The sequence below is a fragment of the Callorhinus ursinus genome, unplaced genomic scaffold (assembly GCF_003265705.2).
Source record: "Callorhinus ursinus isolate GAN/ISIS: 27379988/994484 unplaced genomic scaffold, GSC_fseal_2.0 scaffold26, whole genome shotgun sequence".
Taxonomy (NCBI): domain Eukaryota; kingdom Metazoa; phylum Chordata; class Mammalia; order Carnivora; family Otariidae; genus Callorhinus; species Callorhinus ursinus.
Genome location: NW_027397088.1, coordinates 3913259 through 3936917, shown reverse-complemented (window position 1 = coordinate 3936917; position 23659 = coordinate 3913259). Strand labels below are relative to the sequence as shown.

The 23659-nt window shown below is 36.9% G+C and overlaps 2 long non-coding RNA genes across 3 annotated transcripts in view; one reads left to right on the top strand and one right to left on the bottom strand.

Annotated features, from left to right (window-relative positions):
• Positions 1-23659, top strand: part of LOC112838393 (uncharacterized) — a 49502-nt gene that overhangs the window by 7246 nt on the left and 18597 nt on the right. For both annotated transcript variants that reach the window (XR_003211972.2, XR_012373789.1), the window contains exon 2: positions 12028-12238. This is a non-coding gene — a long non-coding RNA (uncharacterized lncRNA). The remainder of the gene's footprint in view (positions 1-12027; positions 12239-23659) is intronic.
• The window catches only part of LOC141370083 (uncharacterized), a 6050-nt gene continuing 4615 nt past the window's right edge, over positions 22225-23659 (bottom strand). The window contains exon 2 of the long non-coding RNA XR_012373788.1: positions 22225-22686. This is a non-coding gene — a long non-coding RNA (uncharacterized lncRNA). The remainder of the gene's footprint in view (positions 22687-23659) is intronic.

The window sequence follows — 23659 nt, the reverse complement described above, 5'->3', positions numbered from 1 at the left end:
CAAAGAGCACAGAATGACAAGAAATAAAAAAGTACACTGGAAAGGGTAATATATGTGGATAAATATAAATAAATATTGAATGTTTAAAACAATTATGATGATGATGACTTGTGGGCTATAAGACCTATGTAGAAATGAAATATGTGATAACTAGTACAAAAGGGTTAGAGTTGAGAAAATAGAATTAAACTTTAGTTTCTAGCATTGTGAAGTGGTAAAATTCTAATTTCTGGAAGACATACCCCAAAATAAATAGTTTAATTCCTATAAGATTAAAATAAGAATGCATAAGTAAAAAACTAATATGGTGGAAATACAATAATATAAAACTTTTGAGTAATCCAAAATGAGATAAGGAAGGAGAAATAAAGGAATAAAGACAGGTGGAACAAATAGATGGCAAATAACAATGTAGTAGACTTAAATTCAATTATGTCAATAATAGTATTTTGTGTAAACAGTTTAAACACTCCAACCAAAAGTGTCATGTGAAGAAAAGTACAAAACCCAACTATACATTTTTAAAAGAGCCACATTTTAAATATATGGATCTAAAGTCTAAAAGTAGAATAATAGAAAAGATAAACAGAAAGTAGAATAACTAGAAAAAAGTTGGCATAACCATTCTAATACCAGGTAGAATAGAATTTAAAGGAAGAGAATGTTGCATAACAATAGAACAGTCAATTGGATGAGAATATATCACAATTCTAAATTTGCATGTGCCTAATAACAAAAAGATGTTAACAGAACAAAAATAAGAAACAGACCTACAGTAATAGTTGAATATTTTAACAAACTTCTGTCAGTAATGGATAGAAAAAGCAGACCAAAAAAAATCAGTAAAGATATAGAAATATTTGAACAACCAAAACAAACTGACCCAATTGACATCTTGGGTGTCAATGTAGAAAATTTAGAAAACTAAATTCAACAACTGCAGAATATCCATTCTTTTAAGTACACATGAAACATTTGCCAAAACAGACAATATCCTGCACAATAAAGCAAGTTTCAACAAGTTTCTAAGGATTGAAGTCATATGGAATATACTCTCTGGCTACAGTAAAATTAAAGTAGGTATCAATAACAGAAAGACAACTAGAAAGTCCCCAAATACTCAGAAATTAACTATCACAATTCTAAATAGCCAATGGACCAAGAAAATATTAAAATAGCAATTAGAGGGATGCCTGTGTGGCTCGGTCAGTTAAATGTCTGCCTTTGGCTCAGGTCATGGTCCCAGGGTCCTGAGATTAAGTCCTGCATTGGGCTCCTTGCTCAGCAGGGAGCCTGCTTCTCCCTCTGCCTGCCACTCCCCCTGCTGTGCTCTCTCTAACAAATAAATAAATAAAATCGTTAAACAAATTAGAGAATGTTTTGAACTAAATAATAATAAAAATATGTACAACGTGTGTGTGTGTGTGTGTGTGTGTGTGTGTGTGTGTGTGTGTGTGTGAGATGAAGCCAAATCAGTGCTTAGAGGGGTATTTTGGCCTCTAAATGCATGCATTATAAAATAAGAAAGGTTGAAAATCAATTATTTGAGTTTTCGTCTCAAAAATCTGAAGAATAGAACCGCAAATTAGACTTAAGGAAATATAGTAACGTTCTAATACATATAAGAGAATAAATCATTGCAATAAAAACAAACATAAAAAAGAAGAAATCAAGAAAAAGTCGATCCTTTGTAAAGATTAAAATTAACCCCTGAGCAAGACTGACCCAGTTAAGAGAGTGAGCGAGAGCACCCACTGATATTAAAAATGAAAAAGATGACATCAATATGGAATTTTAAAGCATTAAAAAGAAAATGAAGGATTACTATTAACCACCTTATGCCATTAATTTGACAGTGTAAATTAAATAGATACATTTCTTGAAAAATATAACTTGTCAAACCTGATCTAAGAAGAAATAGAACATTAGAATAGTCCTATATCTCTTGAATAAATTGAATGCATCTTTAAAAATTGAAGAAAACACCACACCCAAATGACTTCGCTGGTAAGTTTTTCTAACCATTGAAGATGAAATAGTGTAAATTACACACAAATTTTTCTGGAGAATAGGAAAGGAAACTTCAAAAGATTTTAATAAGTCCAGCTTACTCGTGGTAGCCAAACCTGACAAGGACAGTGCTAGAAAAGAAAATTACATTCCAATGTATCTCATTAACATGGGTGCAGACGATCCTAAGTTGGATATTATCAAGTTGAATTTATAGACATTAATAGAATAATACATTATGACAAAGTAGGTTTTGTTTCATAAATGCAATGTTATTTTAACATTCAAAAATCAGAGTACCACATTACAGAAGAAAAAAAATCATACGATCTCAAAAGATACAGAGGAAGGATTGATAAAAATTCAAGATTTGTTCATGATAAAAACCCTTAAAACTAGGAATAGAAGATAATTTCCTTAATCAGAAAGAATATTTACAAAAAAACTATAAATAACATCATACTTAATAGTGACAAATTAAACACTTTCCCTTGAGATCAGGAACAAGGCAAGGAGGTCCACTATCACATCTTTTCAAAATTGTACTGGAAGTTCTGGCCAGTGCACTACAGAAACAAATGAGAATTAAGACATATAAATATTGGAATGGAGGAAATAAAACCGCCATTATTTTCAGATGAAATGATTATGTGGGTGGGGTATTCTAAAGGATCAAAAACTATTAAAATTAAGTGAATTTAGTAAGGTCAGTGGATTAAAAATAAATATTAAAAATAATCTATTTCTGTATCTAGCAAGAAGTATTAGAAGATGAAGTTAGAAAAGCAACAGCATTGAGTTATAATAGCATTAAAAGCAGGAATTAATACAGTGAAAAATAGGGTGCCTGGGTGGCTCAGTTGGTTAAGCGACTGCCTTCGGCTCAGGTCATGATCCTGGAGTCCTGGGATCGAGTCCCACATCGGGCTTCCTGCTCAGCAGGGAGTCTGCTTCTCCCTCTGACCCTCTTCCCTCTTGTGCTTTCTATCTCTCATTCTCTCTCTCTCAAATAAATAAATAAAATCTTTAAAAAAAAATACAGTGAAAAATATGTAGGACTCTACAAAAAGAACTGCAAAAGATTGCCAAGAGACATGAAAAAATACCCAAATAAACAGATGTTTCCTGTTTCTCAACTCAGAATTGATGTTGTTAAGATGCTAATTCTCCTTAAATCATTTTTTTTTTAATTTTATGAACTGTGCTTTTGATAGCAAGTCTAAGAACTCTTTGTCTCAGCCCAGGTCATGAAAATATTTTCCTGTATTTTCTATTTAGAAGTTTTATAGCTTTATGTTTTACATTTAGAGGTATGATTTATTTGAGTTAATATTTATACAGGGCATGATGTTTAATTTAGATCAAATCTCTTTGTCTCTCTCTCTCTCTCTCTGAATATGGATGTCTAATTGTTCGACACAATTTGTTATAAAGACTATCCTCTGAATTGCTTTGGCACATTAATCAAAATTCACTTGGTTTGTCCAGTGTCCGTTCCACATGTAAACAGTGTGGAAGTCACTACTCCCATCACTGCAGTAGGAAAAAAGTGTGAACAACCTGAAAATCAGTAACTTCTTTAGACCCAACAGAGAATTGAGGTCAAAAGGCAAACCCCTACCCTGAAATCTGTGGAAACAAAAAATACAAAGGATCACAGTCAGCATACCTGGAGCAGAAACCACTGGAAAGATAAACTGTCAGAACCATTAAATGGTGATTTTAGTGAATTGCTAGGGGATAAATGTGCATTACCTTGAGAGTGAGAAACTACTGAAGACCCAGTCTTAGGGGACACTTTCATCAGTTTTACCACCAGGAACTCCACAACGTTCTCAGGTGAGGAACCCAACAAGAAACAAGAATTTCCTCCTGTTTTTGGTAGAAGGAAGGGGAAAGAAACCATTTTGAAATACACCCAAGGAGTTCAAATATCCGAGAACTGCTCTCTAAAGGAAAAAAACTTTACCAGAACCTTATTTACATGGGGGAAGGAAAATCAAGCCACTGAAAACTATAAAACTGAGATTTAATCATAAGATTATAGGATGCTTCCTCTCCTTCACACATTAGCACCACATCAAAGGGGTTCCAGGATAATACCAGTGGATATAATGAAGAGACCTACAAGATACTAACGCTATTTGAGATAGAGTACTTAGGAAAATCCAAAATCAATAGAGGAGAAGGGAGAAAAGGAAACTAGAGGAAACTGAACCTCTGGAACCTACAGCTACAGCAAACATTAAACATGGCCCAATTCATAGGTTAACATAAAACGTCTTACTAATGACATAGTTACATAATTTAATACTGTTCATAATTTACACCTTGTCCATATGTCCACTGTCAACAAAAAATTATAAGGCATGCTACAAGTGAAGAATAAAAACAGTCCAAATAGATAAACCAAACACCAAAACCAGACTCAGATATGAAAACGTTTTGGAATTCTCAGCCAGGGAATTTAAAATAACTATGATTAATATGCTACAGTATCTAATGGGTAAAGTAGATAACTTGCAAGAACAGATGGGTAACTTAAGTAGAGAGATGGAAACTTTATGAAAAAATCAAAGAGAAATGTTAGAAGTCAAAACACTAACAAATGAAGAATGCCTTTGACGGGCTCGTCAGAATGAACATGACCAAGGAAAGTGAGCTTGAGGATATATCAATAGAAACTCTTCAAACTGAAATGCAAAGAAGAAGAAGAAAAAAGGATAATAAAACAGAACAAAATATCTAAGAAAAGAACGATGGAACAACTATAAAAGTTGTAATATACATGTAATTGGAACACCAGAAGGAAAAGTGAGAAAAAAATCAGAAGGAATATTTGAAGTAATAATGACAGAAAAATTTCCAAAATTAGTTGCATACACCAAAGCACATATCTGGGAAAGCTCAGAGAATTCCAAGCAGGGTAAATACCAAAAATTATACATGTACACATGTTATATTCACATGTAGAAAACCAAAAATAAAAAGAAAATCTTGAAAGGAGTCCAAGTTAAGAAAGAAGAAAGAGGGTGCCTGGGTGGGTCAGTCATTGGGCGTCTGCCTTCAGCTTGGGTCATGATCCCGGAGTCCTGGGATCGGGCCCTGCATCGGGCTCCCTGCTCCGCGGGAGGCCTGCTTCTCCCTCTCCCACTCCCCCTGCTTGTGTTCCCCTCTCTCGCTGTGTCTCTCTGTCAGGTAAATAGATAAAATCTTGAAAAAGAAAGAGGGAAAGAAAGAAAAAAGGAAAGAAAGAAAGGCAAACCTTACCTATAGAGAAACAAGCATAAGAATTCTATCTGGAATGATATGAGAAATGACAGAGTAGGAAGCTCTAGGTTCTTGTACGTACACACACACACACCATTTAAAAAACAGGCAGAGATGATCAGAAACAATTTTATAAGAACTGACAGATTTAGAGCATCCAAGTGAGCACAGAATCAAGAAGAGGGCCCTTTGCCCCCTGGGTGGGGGATACTGTCACCACCTGGCCCATCCCCTGCCTTTGCTCCAGTCACCCCACCAGGGTGCTCCTTGTAGAGTGCTCCAGAACCCCCCAGCTTGCACCCACTTTGGCTTCAGCTGTCCTGCCAGAGCATTCTCTATACAGAGAGCCTAGGGACAGCCTTAACCCATGCCAACTTCAGCTTTAGCTGTCCTACAAGGGTGTCCACTTGCAAAAATGTCAAAGAGCACCCTGACCGTGCCCACTTTAGCTGTTCTGCTAGGGCACACTCTGCATGGAGAGACTTGAGACTTCTTGACTTGCACCCACTTCAGCTTCAGCTGTCCTGCCAGGTAACTTTCTGCATGGGGAGCTTTGTAAACACCCTGGCCCACACCCACTTCAGCTCTGGCTAAACCAGCAGGTAGCCCCAACATGAAGTGGCCCAGGACACCCAGCCCATGCCAGCCACAGCTCCAGCCAACCATCAAAGTAATCAGACACACACAGACAACACAAGGGACAACTATAAACAAGACCGTTCCTTCAAGTTTATAGGAAGTAGCTATCTCACCTAATTCATAAAAACAAAAACAAAAAGTCAAGCAAAATGAAGAGACAGAGTAATATGCTCCAAATGCAAGAACAAGACAGAGCCTCAGAAAAAGAACTAAATGAAACAGAGATAAGCACTATATCTGATAAAGAGTTTAAAGATATGATCATAAAGATGCCCACCAGACTGGAAAGAAGAGTGAAAGAATTCAGTGAGAATTTTAGCAAATATAAAAAAGGACCAATTAGAGTTGAAGAATTCAGTAATTGAAATGAAAAATACACTAGAGAGAACCAACAGTAGATTAGCAGATACAGAAGAATGAATTGGCAATCTGGACGACATAGTAATGGAAGGACACAAACTGAAAAGCAAGAAGAAAACAGAATTTTAAAAAAATAAGGATAGGGCACCTGGGTGGCTCTGTCATTAAGCGCCTGCCTTCAGCTCAGGTCATGATCCCAGGGTCCTGGGATCGAGTCCCACATCGGGCTCCCTGCTCAGCAGGAAGCCTGCTTCTCCCTCTCCCACTCCCCCTGCTTGTGTTCCTGCTCTCGCTGTCTCTCTCTGTCAAATAAATAAATAAAATCTTTAAAAAATAAATAAATAAATAAATAAAAAATAAGGATAGATTAAGAAATATCTTGAACAACATCAAGTGAACAAAAATTCACATTATGCAGTTCCCAGAAAGAGAAAATAGAGAGAAAGTGTCAGAAAACTTACTTGAAGAAATAATAACTGAGAACTTCCCTAACTTGAGAAAAGAAACAGACTTCCAGATTCAGGAATCACCTGATTCCTGAGGTGAGAGAGTTCCAAACAAGATGAACCCAAGGAGGTCTACACCATGACACATAATTAAAATGTCAAAGACTAAAGATAAATAGAGAATTTAAAAAGCAGTAAGAGAGAAGCAAATAGTTACATACAAAGGAAACATCATAATGCTCTTAGTTGATTTTGCAGCAGAAACTTTGCAGGCCAGAAAGGAGAGGAACGATATATTCAAAGCACTGAAAGAAAAAGCTCTACACCCAGGAATACTCTACCTGGTAGGGTTATCATTCAGAATTGAAGGAGAAAAAATGAGTTTCCCAGACCAAAAAAAAAAAAAAAGTTAAAGTTCATCACCATGAACCAGCCTTGTAAGAAATGTTAAAGTGACTTCTTCAAGTGAGAAAAAAAGGCCAAAATTAGCAGTAAGAAAATTATGAATAAAAAGATGTAAAATATGACAACATATACATAAAATATGGAGGTGGGGGTAAAAAGAAGGTCTTTAAGAATGTGTTCAAACTTAAGTAACCATCAACTTAATATAAAGTGTTATATACTTAGGATGTTAAATATTAATCTTATAGTAACCTACAACCCAAAACCTATAATAGATGCACAAAAAATAAAGAGAAAGAAGGCCAAGCGTGATACTACAGAAAGTCATCAGTCACAAAAAAAGAGAGAGAAAGAGAAGAAAGGAACAGAGAACTACCAAAACAACCAGAAAACAATTAACAAAATGTGAATAAGTAATACCCATCAATAATTACCTTAAATGTAAATGGTCTGAATGCTCAAACTGAAAGACATAGGGTTGCAGGATGGGTGAAAAAAACAAGACCATCTGTATGCTGCCTATAAGACACTCACTTAGATCTAAAGACACATAGACTGAAAGTGAAAAGATGGGAGAAGATATTCCATGTAAACAAAAGTGGAAAAAAAAAAAGCCAGAATGGTAATGCAATACTCTGACAAAATAGACATTAAAACAAAGACTGTAACAAGAGACAAAGAAGGGCATTACACAATGATAAAGGAATAAATCCAACAATATATGTAAGAACTGTAAATATCTATGTGCCCAACATTGGAGCACCTAAATACATAAAGCAAATATTAACATACATAAAGGGAGAAATTGATTAATACAATATTAGTAGGGGACTTTAACAACCCATTTACACCAATGGATAAATCATCCAGACAAAAATCAATAAGGAAACAATGTCTTTGAATGATACATTATACTAGATGGACTCCACAGATACATACAGAACACTCCATCTGAAAACAGAATACACATTCTTGTCAAGTGCACATAAAACATTCTTCAGGATAGATCACATGTTAGGCCACAAAAAAAGTTTTGATAAACTTGAGAAGATTGATCATATCATGCTCCTTTTCTACCCCAATTGTATGAAACTAGAAATCAATCACAAGGAAAAAAAAACTGGAAGGGGCACCTGGGTGGCTCAGTCAGGTAAGCATCTGCCTTCAGGTCATGATCTCCAGATCCTGGGATCAAGCCCCACATCAGGCTCTCTGCTGAGCAGTGAGTCTGCTTCTCCCTTTCCCTCTGTGATCTCTCTTACTTTCACTCTCTCAAATAAGTAAAATCTTTAAAAAAATAAATAACCAGAAAAAAATACAAACATGTGGAGGCTAAAGAACATGCTACCAAAGGGTCAAAAAGGAAATCAAAGTAGAAATAAAAAAATAAATGGAGACAAATGTAAATGAAAACACAATGGTCCAAAATCGTTGGGATAAAGCAAAAGCATTTCTAAGGAGTTTTAAAAGTCAGCAGACTTGGCTGGGATAGAGCCCAAAGTGAACTGCAGTGCTCCAGACAGACAAGCAACCCAAAGACAGACAGTAAGAAAACAGTGATGTGAAAAATGCCTGGGATGTACGAGGGGGAAATTACTGGCTCTTCTGGGAGTGCTTCCCTGAGAGCAGCAAGCATAGAGCCCCCTCTCTGGGAACAAGGGAGCTGGCTGGCACCATTTCCCTCCCCCACCTCTCAACATAAACCAACATCAGTAAACAGCACATCGCCAACACTAGCTGCCTAACCTGCTTACACCAAGTCCCACCTCCCTGCGCTTTGTTGGTACTGCTTTTCTTGGGCAAGTGTGCCTAAGGCCCAGGACAGTGGACCACTTCCCTAGAAGACAAGCAAACCCCTGCACACACCACATGTATCTACTATAGAGTTCTGCAAGGCCTCATTTCTAGTGGAAGTAGCATCAGGTCTCATTTAACATGCAGACCAGAGGACACCTCATTAAAACTCTCCACACTCTGGACAAGGGCCAAACACAGTCCACTGCAGGCAAGGAGAGCCTCTGAAGGACTGGCCTGAAAGATAGAGCAGGGGTTGCTATCTGTAAGAGACTCATTTAAGAGCCAAAGACAACTTCGGATTGAAAGTGAGGGGGTGGAAAACCATTTATCATACAAATGGATGTCAAAAGAAAGCCACAGTAGCAACACTTATATCAGACACACTAGATTTTACCTAAAGACTGTATGTAACAAGAGATGAAGAAGGGCACTATGTCATAATTAAAGGGTCTATCCAACAAGAAGATCTAACAATTGTAAATATTTATGCCCACAACTTGGAAGCACCCAAATATACAAAATGATTAATAACAAACATAAAGAAACTCATTAATAGTATAATAATAGAGGAGACTTTAACACCCCACTCATATCAATCAACGTACAGATCATCTAAGCAGAAAATCAGTAAGGAAACAGTGGCTTTGAATGACACACTGGACCGGATGGACTTAACAGATATATACACAACATTTCATCCTAAAGCAGCAGAATACACACTCTTTTCAAGTGCACATGGGACATTCTCCAGAATAGATCACGTACTAGGTCACAAATCAGGCCTCAACAAGGACAAAAAGAATGAAATCACAGCATGCATATTTTCAGACCACAATTCAATGAAACTGGAAGTCAACCACAAGAAAAAAATTGGAAAGTACAATAATAATAATACATGGATGCTAAACAACATGCTACCAAAGAATGAATGGGTCAACTGGAAATCAAAGAAGAAATTTAAAAAATACGCCAAAACAAATGAAAATGAGAACACAATGGTCCAAAACCTTTGGGATACAACAAAAGCAGTCCTATCTCAGCAATACAGGACTGTCTCAAGAAGCAAGAAACCATCTCAAACAAACAACCTAACATTACACCTAAAGGAGATAGAAAAAGAACGACAAAGCCTAAAGTCAGCGGAAGAAGGGAAATAATAAATATTAGAACAGAAATAAATGATATAGGGGTACCTGGGGTGGTGCAGTTGGTTAAGTGTCTGACTCTTGGTTTCAGCTCAGGTCATGATCTCAGGGTCCTGGGATCGAGCCCCATATGAGGCTTCATTCTCAGCGTGAAGTCTGCTTGAGATTGTCTCTCTCTCCCTCTCCCTCTCTCCCTCACACTCATGCTGCCTCTCTCTCTCTCTCTCTCTCTCTCAAATAAATAAAATCTAAAAAAAAGAGAAAGAAATGATGTAGAAACAAAAAAAAAGTATCAATGAAATCAGGAGCTAGTTCTTTGAAAAAATTTTAAAAAATTGATAAACCCTAGTCAGATTTATCAAAAAGAAAAGAGAAAGAACCCAAATAAAATCACAAATGAGAGAGGAAAAATAATACCAATACCACAGAAATACAAACAATTATAAGAGAATATTAGGAAAAATTATATGCTAACAAATTGGACAATCTGGAAGAAATGGATAAATTCCTAGAAACATATAAACTACCAAAACTGAAGTAGGAAGAAATAGAAAACTTGAACAGACGGATAACCAGCAAAGAAATTGAATCAGTAATCAAAAATCTCGCAACAAACAAAAGTCCAGGGCCACAGGACTTCCCAGGGGAATTCTACCAGACATTGAAAAAGAGTGAATACCAATTCTTCTCAAACTATTTCAAAAAATAGAACTGGAAGGAAAACTTCCAAACTCATTCTATGAAGCCAGCATTACCTTGATTCCAAAACCAGACAAAAACTTCACTAAAAAAGAAAACTACAGGCTAGTATCCCTGATGAACATGAATACAAAAACTCTTTTTTTTTAATTTTATTTTATTATGTTATATTAGTCACCATACAATACATCATTAGTTTTTGATGTGGTGATCCACGATTCATTGTTTTCGTATAACACCCAGTGCCCCATGCAGTACGTGCCCTCCTTAATACCCATCACCGGGCTAACCCATCTCCCCACCCCCTAAAACCCTCAGTTTGTTTCTCAGAGTCCATAGTCTCTCATGGTTCATCTCTCCCTCCGATTTCCTCCCCTTCATTTTTCCCTTCCTTCTCCTAATGTCTCCTAATGTCCTCCATGCTATTCCTTCTATTCCACAAATAAGTGAAATCATATGATAATTGACTTTCTATGCTTGACTTATTTCACTTAGCATAATCTCCTCCAGTCCAATCCATGCTGATGTAAAAGTTGGGTATTCATCTTTTCTGATGCCTGAGTAATATTCCGTTGTATACATGGACCACATCTTCTTTATCCATTCATCTGTTGAAGGGCATCTCAGCTCTTTCCATAATTTGGCTGTTGTGGACATTGCTGCTATGAACATTGGGGTGCATATGGCCCTTCTTTTCACTACATCTGTGTCTTTGGGGTAAATACCCAGGAGTGCAATTGCTGGGTCATAGGGTAGCTCTATTTTTAATTTTTTGAGGCACTTCCACACTGTTTTCCAAAGTGGCTGTACCAACTTGCATTCCCACCAATAGTGTAAGAGGGTTCCCCTTTCTCCACAACCTCTCCAACATTTGTTGTTTCTTGCCTTGTCAATTTTGGCCATTCTAACTGGTGTAAGGTGGTATCTCACTGTGGTTTTGATTTGTATTTCCCTGATGGCTAATGATGATGAACATGTTTTCATGTGTCAGTTATCCATTTGTATGTCTTCTTCAGAGAAGTGTCTGTTCATGTCTTCTGCCCATTTTTTGACTGGATTATTTGTTTTTTGGGTGTTGAGTTTGAAAAGTTCTTTATAGATCTTGGATACCAGCCCTTTATCTGTAGAGTCATTTGCAAATATCTTCTCCCATTCTGTGGGTTGTCTCTTTGTTTTGTTGATGTTTCCTTTGCTGTGCAGAAGTTTTTTTATCTTGATGAAGTCCTAAAAGTTCATTTTTGCTTTTGTTTCACTAGCTGTTGGAGATGTATCTTGAAAGAAGTTGCTGTGGCCAATGTCAAAGGGGTTAATTCCTAGGTTCTCCTCTAGGATTCTGATGGATTCCTGTCTCACACTGAGGTCTTCATCAGATAAAAAGCCTCTGCGTAGTGAGGGAAACAATCAACAAAACTAAAAGGCAACCTACAGAATGGGAGAAGATATTTGTAAATGACATATCTGGTAAAGGTTAGTATCCAAAATATATAAACTGTTTATTACTTGGTTTTGGGGTGTTGAGTTTTATAAGTTTCTAAAAGAGTTCCCAATGGCCAAAGCTAAAACACTTTGAGCAAGAAAATTAATGAATTGGATTATAACATATTTGGATGAGAACCAAAGCATAAAATAATATCCATGAGTCCATATTGATACAAATAAATGATAAATAAATAAATAATAAAGGAGAAGAGATGAATGTCTTATGCAGAAAATTCCAAATAAATTATGTACATATTCCACTCTAAAGGATGGGAAGCATAACTCCCATTCATTAAGTGTGAGCTCCACAAAGTGACTTCTTTCCAAATAATACAGCATAGAAAGGGAGAAAATACAATCTAACTACTTAATCCAATTGATCAAGGTCAACAACATCAGTCATATTTATACTATGTGTCCTTGATATGATGTGAAGAAAATGGCACTTTCTTTCTGTGGTCTTCCACCCCAAACCCATAACTCCAAATAATCATGATTTTAAAGATTTTATTTATTTATTTGTTTGAGAGAGAGAGTGAGGGAGAATGGGGAGAGGGGCAAAGAGAGAAAGAGAGAATCTTAAGCAGGTTCCACGCCCAGCATGGAGCCCGACGTGGGGGTCAATCTCATGACCCAGAGATCATGACCTGAGCTGAAACCAAGAGTCAGACCCTAAATTGACTGAACCACCCAGGCGCCCCGAAACAATATTTAAATAATCAGGCACATTCCATTAGAGGGACATCCTACAATGTACCTGACCAGTATTCTTCAAAACTGCCAAGGTCATTAAAAATAAGAATCTGAGAAACTATCACAGATAAGAGGAGCCTATGAATATGTGACAACTAAATGTAACATGATATTGTAGATGGGATCTTGGAACAGAAAAGAGAATATTAGATAAAAACCAAGGTAATCTGAATAAACTATGGACTTTAGTTAATAATAATGTATCAGTATTGGTTCATTAATTGTAACAAATGTACCGTACTAATGTAAGATAATAATAGGGGAAACTGTGTCCGTGGAGTATATGGAAACTCTGTACTATCTGTTCAGCTTTTCGATAAATCTAACCTGTTGTCTATTAATTTTTAAAAGCCAAAAAAATAAATCAGTTAGCTGTACTTGTGTGAGTCTATTCCTCTCTCCTCTTTCACTGATCTTGTATGTATTCCTTTGCTATACCACACTTTATTACTGAAACATTAAAATATGTCTTAAAATTGGGTAGTATGGGTCCAACTGTATGCTTATTCAAAAAATTTAACTATTCTAGCTTCTTTACTTTTCTCTAGAAATTTTAGAATTAACTTGTCTTATCTACCAAAATTTTTTGGAGATTTTGATTGGAATTGTATTAAGCATATGTATAAATTTGGGAAGAATTGACATCTTTACAATATTGATTCTCCTAATTTGTGAGTATGGTGTGTTTCTGTATTTATTTAGAACTATTTTAACTTTTTACCAGCCATTTGTAGTTTGTAACAGAGATTGCATACATGTTTTGTGAGATTACTCCATTTTTGTATCTATCATAAATTTTATTTTAATTTTGGTTTATAATTGTACATTGCTGGGGTATAAAAATACAATTTGTCTTTGCTTGTTGATCTTTTGACTTTGCCAAACTCTTACTAGTTTTAGAGGATGTTTTTGGGAGGATCATTGAAATATTTCATTTAGACAATCATATAACCTGTAAATAGGGACAGGTTTATTTCTTCCTTTCCAATGTGTATAGCTTTTTTTTTCTTGTCTTATTGCACTGACTATGTCTCCCAGTATGATGCTGAATAGGATAGTGAGAGTGGATATCCTTGCCTTATTCCTGATTTCATGGGGAAAGTATAAGGCTAGCTATAAGTTTCTAGATGCTCTTTATCAGATTGAAAACATTTCTTTCTATTCCAAGCTTGCTGAGAGGTTTATGGGGTTTTTTTGTTTTTTGTTTTGTGAATAGACATTAAATTTTGTCTCTGTGTCAATAAATATGATCATGTGTTTTTCTTCATTAATGTATTATGGATTACATTCCTTGATATTCAAATATTAAACCAGACTTCCATGCCTAGGATAAACCCCACTTTGTCATGTTATTTATACTTTCCTGGATCTGAGTTGCTAATATTTTGATTTTTTGAAATTGAAGTATAGCAGACACACAATGTTACATTAGTTTCATGTGTACAGCATAGTGATTCCACAGCTTTATATGTTATGCTATGCTCACCACAAGTATAGTTACCACCTATCACCATACAATGCTCTTACAATACCATTGACTGCATTCCCTATGCTGTACATTTCATCCTCATGACTTATTCGTTCTATAAGTGGAAACCTCTAATTCCCACTCCCCTTCACGCATTTTGACCGCCCCCCCAACTCCTCCCCTCTGGTAACCATCAGTTTGTTCCCTGTATTTATAAATCTGTTTCTGCTTTTTTTTATTTGATTTTTTAGATTCCACATGTAAGTGAAATGATATGGTTATTTGTCTTTCTTCATCTGACATTTCACTTAGCATAGTACTCTCTAGTCCATCCATGTTGTCACAAATGGCAAGATCTTATTCTTTCTTATGACTGAGTAATATTCCATTATATCAATATCCATATACCACATCTTCTTTATCCGTTTACCTATGGATGAACACTTAGATTGCTTCCATATCTTGGCTGTCATATATAATGCTGCAATAAACATAGAGGTGCATATACCATTTCAAATTAGTGTTTTTGTTTTCTTTTTCTTTTTTCTTTTTTAGAGAGAGAGAGGGCATGAGCAGGGGAGGGGCAAAGGGAGAGGGAGAGAGAGAGAGAACCTTAAGCAGGCTCCACACTCAGTGCAGAGCCTGACACAAGATTCAATCTCATAACCCTGAGATCATGACCTGAGCCAAAATCAAGAGTTGGACACTCAACTGACTGGGCCACCCAGGCACCCGGTGTTTTTGTTTTCTTTGGCTAAATACCTAGTAGCAGAATTACTAGGAATCATATGGTATTTCTATTTTTAAGCTTTTGAGGAACCTCCATACTGTTTTCCACAGTGGCTGCACCAATTTGCATTCCCACCAACAGTGGGTGAGGGTTCCTTTTTCTCCACATCCTTGCAACACTTGTTATTTCTTGTCTTTTTTATTCTATGAGTTGTTAATTTTTTGTTGAGGACTTTTGCATTTATGTTACAAAAACATGTAGTGGTATAGTGGTCTATAGATATAGTGGTCTAAGATTTTCTTTTTTTATACTGTCTTTGCTTTTGCTATCATGATAGTACTAGCTTCATAAAATAAGTTGGGAAATGCTCCCTATTCTATTTACTGGAAAGGATTGTGTAGAATTGATATTTTTTATCATATAGATGTTTGGTAGAACTTACTAGTAAAACCACATGGGCCTAGGGATTTCTTTTTCAGAAGGCTTTTAACTATAAATTTGATTTTATTCAAGTTATCTATTTCAGTTTGGGCACAATTTAGTAGTTTGTATTTTCAAAGAATTGGTCCATTTCATCTAAAGTTTATGTATATAGAGATGCTTACAGTATGTTATTGGTTTATTAGTTTTTAATGTCTACAGGTTTGTAGTGATATCCCCTCTTTAATAATTACATCAATAATTTGTCTTCTCCTTTTCTGATGCATCAGTTTAAGATTTATCAATTTTATTGACATTTCAGAGGACCAGCTTTGATTTAAGTAATTTTTTTCATTGTTTTCTGTTTTCAGTTTCATAGATTTCTACTCCTATCTTTATTATTTCCTTCTCTCTCCTCTGTTGGGTGTATTTTGCTCTTCTTTTTTTATTTCTTAAGATGGAAGCTTAGATTATTGATTCAAAACTTTTCTTTATGTTTAATATAAGAATTGAATGCTAAAAATTTCCTTCTAAGCACTTCTTTAGCTGAATCTCAAACATTTTTATATGTTGGATTTTCATTTTCATTCAATTCAAAATAGTTTCTAATTTCTCTCAAGACTTCCTCTTTGACCCATGGATCATTTATAAGTGTGTTGCTTAATTTTGAACTGTCTAGTGATTTTTTATCTTTCCTCTATTTATTTCTAGTTTAATTCCATTATATTCTCTGAAGAGAATATATTTGGTATGATTTATTTCAAACTTCTTATGACTCAGGATATGGTCTATTTTAGTTAATGGCCCATGTATATTTGAAAAGAATGTGTAATCTGATGTTGTTGGATGGAGTGTTATATGTGTAGATTAGATCCAGTTGATTGATGATATTTTTTCAGTTATTTGATCTCCTTGCTAATTTTCAATCTTTAGTTCTATTACTGAGGTAAATGGTTTCTGATGAGAAATATGCAGTCATTTGAAATGTTGTTCCCTCATACGTAATACATTTTTTCCTTTGGCTGCTTTCAAGATTTTTTTTTTTGTCTTTAGTTTTCAATAGTGTGATTATGAATTGCAGTTTATGCTGTTCGGGTTTGAATTAGTTGCATTATATCTTTCACTAAATTGGGGAAGTTTTTAGTCATTTTTTCTTCAAATATTTTTTAGCAGTGTATTCATTCTCCTCTTCTTCTGGACTCCAATGACGCCAATCTTAGACCTTTCGTTATTGTGCCACAGGTTGTGTCCTTGAGGCTATGTTCATTTTTTTAAAATCATTTTTTTCATGGTGCCTGGGTGGCTCAGTCATTAAGTGTCTGCCTTCGGCTCAGGTCATGATCCCAGGGTCCTGGGATTGAGCCCTGCATCGGGCGCCTTACTCGGTGGGAAGCCTGCTTCTCCCTCTCCCGCTCTCCCTGCTTGTGTTCCCTCTCTCGCTATGTCTCTCTCTATCAAATGAATAAATTAAATGTTTTAAAAAAATCAAATCAAATCAAATCATTTTTTTCTCTGTTATTCAGATTGGATACTCTCTATTGATCTATCTTCAAAGTCACTGACTTTTCTCCTTTCTCCTTGTCTTTCCAGTCTGCTACTGAGATAGTATTTTGGTTATTATATTTTTCAGTTCTAAAATACCCATTTGTTTCTTTTTTATATCTACCATTTTTTACTGAGACTTTTTACTTTTCTATTGGTTTCTAGAATATCTGTGATTGATCACTGGAGCAGTTTTATAACAGCTTCTGTGAAGTCTTTGTCAGATCATTCTGACATCTGTGTCATCTTGGTGTGAGCATCTCCTGATTTTCTTTTCCCATGCAAGTTGAGATTTTTCTGGTTCTTTGAATACCAAGTAATTTTGGATTGTATTCTGGCAACTTTGAAGATTATGCAATGAAATTCTGGGTCTTATTTAAATTTCACAAAGAATGTTATTATTTTCGTTTTAGTAGATAATCAATACAGTTAGGTTCAGGTCACTAGTTTCAATATGCTTTCAGTGGGTCCTGGTTCCTATGTTGTTTCAGTTTTCGAGTCCTTTGCAGTGCTCTTTGGATCTGTTTCATGTGTATGCCATCCAGGGGCCAGTCTATGATCTGAGTAGTAGTTTATCTTAGTTCATTTCCCAAAGTATTTAGTATGCTGATTGGGATCAGATCCATACGTCTGCCCCTTAAAGGTGAGCTTAGGAGTTCAAACACAACATTATGGCGTGGTTTCCCTGTGCTTCCCTCTGCTTCTCCAGGATCTCCCCAGTACTTTCTGTTTCTATGTGACTTCTATTTCCAGTCTGCAGACAGGAAGCTGGGGCTTTAATTGCCCCATTCTGCCACATGCTTCTCCAAATGCACCCTTGTCTGGAGCCAAGAAATAGGAGAACAGAAAGAAAAAGAAAGCAACAGGATTTGGCCCCGACTTCTTGGGACCACAGTGCCACTGATTGGACAGGGATGCTTTATTTCTTCAGGGTTTTGGCAGTTGCAGGCTCCATTTGTCACCATTGCAGGATTGCTTGCAGGCTGGATTGTCAGAGAAAAAAGAAAAGAAAAAATGGGGGATTTCACACTTTCCCTGAACATTAACAATTCCCATTCCTTCCAGTCAAGTCAGAACTAAAGGGCTCCTCTGGAGATGTTTCTCTCTTCGACTTATGCCTACTTCAGAATTTTAGGCTGTGTTGAGTTCAGGCTGAGGGATACTGTAGGGGGAAGAAAAGGGCAAAATCACTGTCAGGTTGGTAGTACTATGAATTCTGGTCTTCCCCATCCCACCTGCTACTATTTACTTTTTAGACTCCTATAATAGTTGCTTTAAGCATTTTTCCAGGCCTTATACTACATTCGGTGGGAGAGATGGGGTGGGTTGCACTTATTTTATCTAATTCAGAACCACAAAACCAAACAAAATTTCATGTCCAGATTTTTTACTGGAGAGTTTTACCAAGCAAATGATTCCATTCAAAGAGCAAATAATTTCATTCTTAATCAAGTTAATACATAGTGTAGAGAAGGGGTTCACTCCCCAATTCACTTTTTTGAGATTAAGCTCATAAGAAAATCTGATACAGACAGGAGGAGAAAGAAAATTATAGGCTAATCTAACTCATCAACATAAAAGTAAAACTTTAAAACCAACCACTAGAAAACAGAATTCATCAAGATGTAAGAAAGATAATACATAGTGGCCAAAGTAAGTTTTCCAGGAATGCAACGTTAGTTTAAAATTAGAAAAGCAATCACTGAAATTTATTGTCAACAGATAAAAATTAAAAACATGATTATCTCAATGAATGCATACAAGTATTTGATAAATTCAACAACTATTCATCATACCAACAGTGAGTCCTTAAAAGCTTTCACATTAAGATCAGTAATAAGATAAGGGTGCCCATTTTTTGTACAGGAGGTGTCCCTAAATATAAAAAAAAAAGGCAAAAATAGTATAAGAATTGAAAAAGAAAGTATAAATGATCATTATTCACAGATGAGTGATGCCTGATGGACGTAAGAGCCCCCTCTACAGTCCCTTTGATCTGTGGGAAGGACAGGGAGAATTTGGGAGGCATCTCTGACAAAGGAAAGAAACAGAGATAGTAGCAGCAGGAAGAGGGGAGAATTATCTTCCTTAGTTTTCTGAAAACTGATAATGGATTGCATTTTCTGCCCAATGTTTGTATGTGAACACACACACACACACACACACACATATATACATATGTAGATAACAAGAGCACAGAACAATCCTAAAGAAAATATTACCACACTAACAAAATTATATTTATTTTTTCATGCGTTTTTCAGTCTTCATGCCTTATGCCTAGTTTTTACTTTGTTGTTGGGGAAGGCAGTCCATCAAAGGTGTTGAGCTCCTTGCAGGTTCCTGCCAAGTATACCAAGAATGCTTGAATGCTCTTTGTCTGGGCTCTTTCTCAGTGTTATATTTGCAGTGGGCGGCCTCAGTGGATGAGTTAACATCTCTTCCCAGGAAAAAGCAAGCTTGTTTCTGCTTTCTGTAAAAGCAGTGAATCCCCCAAGCTCAGTTTTCCTTTCCTGAATTGCAATCCTCTGGGTGTGAAGGCATCCATGAAGGGTCTTTTGCATTGCCTTCATGGGACTTGGGTGGCATGGGGAACCAACACAAAAGAATATGATAAGCTCTACCTGCTGCTTTCGCTATGAGTAATGAATGAAGTCCTTTGTCTCTGGTTCAGAAGTCTCACGTCTTCTGTCAGCATCCATGAAATAGGATGCAATAGACTAACTTGTTAGCTTGTAAGTAGGGTAAAATCCTAGAACCTGCACAGCTCTTGACAATTATGTAGTCCTAGTTTACATATTTCTTGTGTGCAACACTTTCCATGACCAGGTTTTATAGGTTGTGCATAACAACACATAATTTTTCTGTTAAGTGTATAATGTTACATCAAAGTGATACGACATAATTTGCTTAATCAAACCCATATTTATGATTCTTTTTATTAAAAAAATCTATAACTTAGTGATTTTTAAAATAATTTCTTAGGATAAATTCTCCAGAATGAAGTTAAAATATTAAATGTAATGAATATTTTCTTCATAAATTGTCCCATTACTTCCTGAAAGAAAAAAATAGTAATAAAAGAAAATATAGCCTACAACAGACTCATTTCAGACCTAAAGACAGTGGCAGATTGAAAGTGGGGGGGTGGAGAAACATTTAGCATGCAAATGGATGTCAAAAGAAAGTTGCAGTAGCAATACTTAGACAAACTGGACATTTTTGTTTTTGTTATTGTATTGTTTTTATCCTGCTTTGGTATCAGGGTAGTACTGGCCTCATGGAATGATTTTGAATGAGTTCTCTCTATTCCATTATCTGTAAGATTTTGATAAAGATTACTGTTAATTATTTTTTTCACTGTGGTAGAATGAGGTCTTGGGCTTTTCTGTGCTGGGAGAAATTTGATTCCTAATTCAACTTTGTTATTGAATTGTTTGTTATTGGTCTAAGAAGATTTCTTATTTCTTGGATTCCATGTCCATGATTTAAACTTGGTAACTTTGTTTTTAGGAATTATCTGGGTTTTTTCCCTAAGTTATCTGAATTGTTTGTATATAATTGTTTATATTTCTGTGGTACCTGTTGTATTGTTTTCCATTTCTCATTTTGGTTTTTGAGTCTTCTCTCTTTTTTTTCTTAGTTTAGTTAAAGCATTGCCAATTTTGTTTATTTTTTGGGTAAAACTAGTCATTACTTTCAATGCTATGTCATTGTTTATTCTGGTCTCTATTTTATTTATTTCTGACTTTTGTCATTTTCTTCCTCTACTAAATTTCAGCTAAGGTTCTTCTTTTTCTAGTTCCTTGTGGTGTCATGTTAAGTTGTTTAATTTGAACTTCTTTTCTTAATACAAGCATTGATAGCATAAATTTCACTATAACATCTGCTTTTGTTTTGGAATAACAAGGTTATTGTTTTTTGGATAGGTTTTGGAATATTGTGTTTTCTTTTCTCTTGTTCTGAGACATATTTTGATTTGCTGTTTGATTTCTTATTTGGCCCATTGCTTGTGCAGTAGTGTGTTAATATTTACACATTAAATATTTCATCATAGATTTTCTAGCTTTGTTTTATTGTTGATCTTTACTTTTGTACCATTATGGTCAGAAAATATACTAGGTAGGATTTCAAAAAAAGAAAAAGAAGAAGAAGAAGAAGAAGAAGAAGAAGAAGAAGAAGAAGAAGAAGAAGAAGAAGAAAATACAGCTCTATGATTAATAATAATCGTAAGTGAATATGTTCCATGAAAGCACAAATTCTATCACAGGGATTTGAATCCAGGTATCTTCAGAGTAGCTTTTGAAGACTTAGAAAGACTTGATTTTGTAAAATATTAAACATACTAATTTATGAGAGCTATTTACCATTTGGATTACTTACTTACTATGAAACCTTTATGCACATTATTAAATATAGCATCTGGATCTAATCAGGAGATAGAGAGCACACAGTAGGGCAAACAGGAGCTTAATGTAAAGAACTGTGAACTCTGATAAAAGAGCGAACATAAGATCGAAAACAACTCTGTAAGGTTCCTTTGGGCTGGGAGAGAGTGCCACAGAAAGACACATAGTGCTTGGGTTCAGACCTGTTGGGGAAAGTGTGGCTCAGTCCCCACATGGCAAAGAAATTTACTGCTTTGCTCTCATTGGAGCTGAACTGGAGTTGCTGGGAGAGCAACAGGCCACCCTGGGGGTGCAGGCAAATGGGCAGCATCTGCAAAAGGGGCCTCTGCTTTCCCTGCAGGGGAGACTGCATTCGGGGTTTGCCTAGCCAAGGCTGCAAGTTGGCAGTGTGTCTGGTCTGTGGCTGGGCCCGCTACACAGGGGGTCCTGACGCCACACCATGGGCCGCGGCCCTCACGATAAAGCACCCCAGAGCCTCTTCCTCTGCCCTGGCCTGTCCTCCCAGAGCCCTCCACCAAGGAAGCTTAACATCATGCTTGCTCCAGAGGAGAAGTGCTTAAGGGTCTTGTGTTCATCCTGCAGCAAATATGAGAGGTGGCATTTGGGGCCAAGAGGTAATAACTTGATGATGGACACATTAAGTCTATTCAGCCAACTTTTCTGTAAGTTTTATTTAACTACAGTCCCATCTGACTTCAGTGGGCTGAGTGGGCTGCGTGTTACTTTCCGAAGTCCCAAGGAGGTGGGCAGTGGGTGGGCTCTTCCTCCCCGGAGCCTGCGAGCCTCCAGGCCCCCAGTGCTACCACCGCTTGCCTTCCTTTGTCTGACCCAGCCTCAGGAGCAACAATCCTCTGAGGCGGGAAGACTTCAGCTCCACGGAAGAGCGGCACACAGTGCTGAAGTCAGTCCGAAAACAACTGGTGAGGGGGCGCCTGGGGGGTTAAGCATCGGACTCTTGGTTTCGCTCAGGTCATGATCTCAGGGTCCTGGGATCGAGCCCCCCGCATCAGGCTCTGTGCTCCGCGGGAAGCCTGCTTCAGATTCTCTCCCTCCTTCTCCCACTGCCCCTCCCCCTGCTTGCACTCTCTCTCTAAAATAAATAAATAAATAAAATCTAAAAAAAAAAAGAAAGAAAAGAACTGGTTAGAAGCTGCCCCTTCACAAGTCCTGTGAGAAAAAAACACCCCAAAGCCTTTCTAGAAGCACTGGCAGTTAGCTAAAAACAAACTCCCCCTCAGTGTAAGGTCAAAACATGCTGGATATACAATTTTTCCTGTAAGTAACACACCTGTAAATAAGGCAATTTTGGGGCGCCTGGGTGGCTCAGTCGGTTAAGTGACTGCCTTCGGCTCAGGTCATGATCTCTGGGATCGAGTCCCACATCGGGCTCGCTGCTCAGCAGGAAGCCTGCTTCTCCCTCTCCCTCTGCCTGCCACTCCCCCTGCTTGTGCTGCTCTCTATCTCTCTGACAAATAAATAAATAAAATCTTAAAAAAAAAGGCAATTTTGATTTCTGTAAGTAAGGTAAGCAATTTTGTAAGTAAGCAATTGTGTAAGTAAACAAAGTAAGTAAGCAATTTTGATTTCTGTAAAGCAATTTTCCTGTAAGTAAGGCAGTTTTCATTTCTGACTGTGACAGGGACAAATCCTGGTGTCAGCATTAGTAAGGAGAGAAGCCAGTCCCTGTGGTGAAGAGCCTAAAGCCCCCTTACTCTGCATGAGTTTCAGTCCGTAGAACCATGAACCCACCTCCTTTCTAAGCAGGCACGTTCTGCGCCGACAAAGAACACCTGTCTTCTGCCCTGTGTTCTGTAAGACCATCCTTCATGAAAGCAATTCTAGGATAAGTGCACTTTGCTTTAGACACCCTGAGACACCGGACTCTCCTTGGTATCCACCACCTGCGTTGCAACCTCAGACACACAGCCGAAAGTACAGTGCAGAAGGTTTGCCTTCGACTCCATCCAAAAGGATTCAGTGAGTCAGCTCTCGGGGGGCCTCGTTAGGAGGCACGGTCAGCAAGCATCAAGCTTTTTCACACAGTCAGAGAGAGAACAATTAGGGCGAGACAGCCTATCATCCCCCAA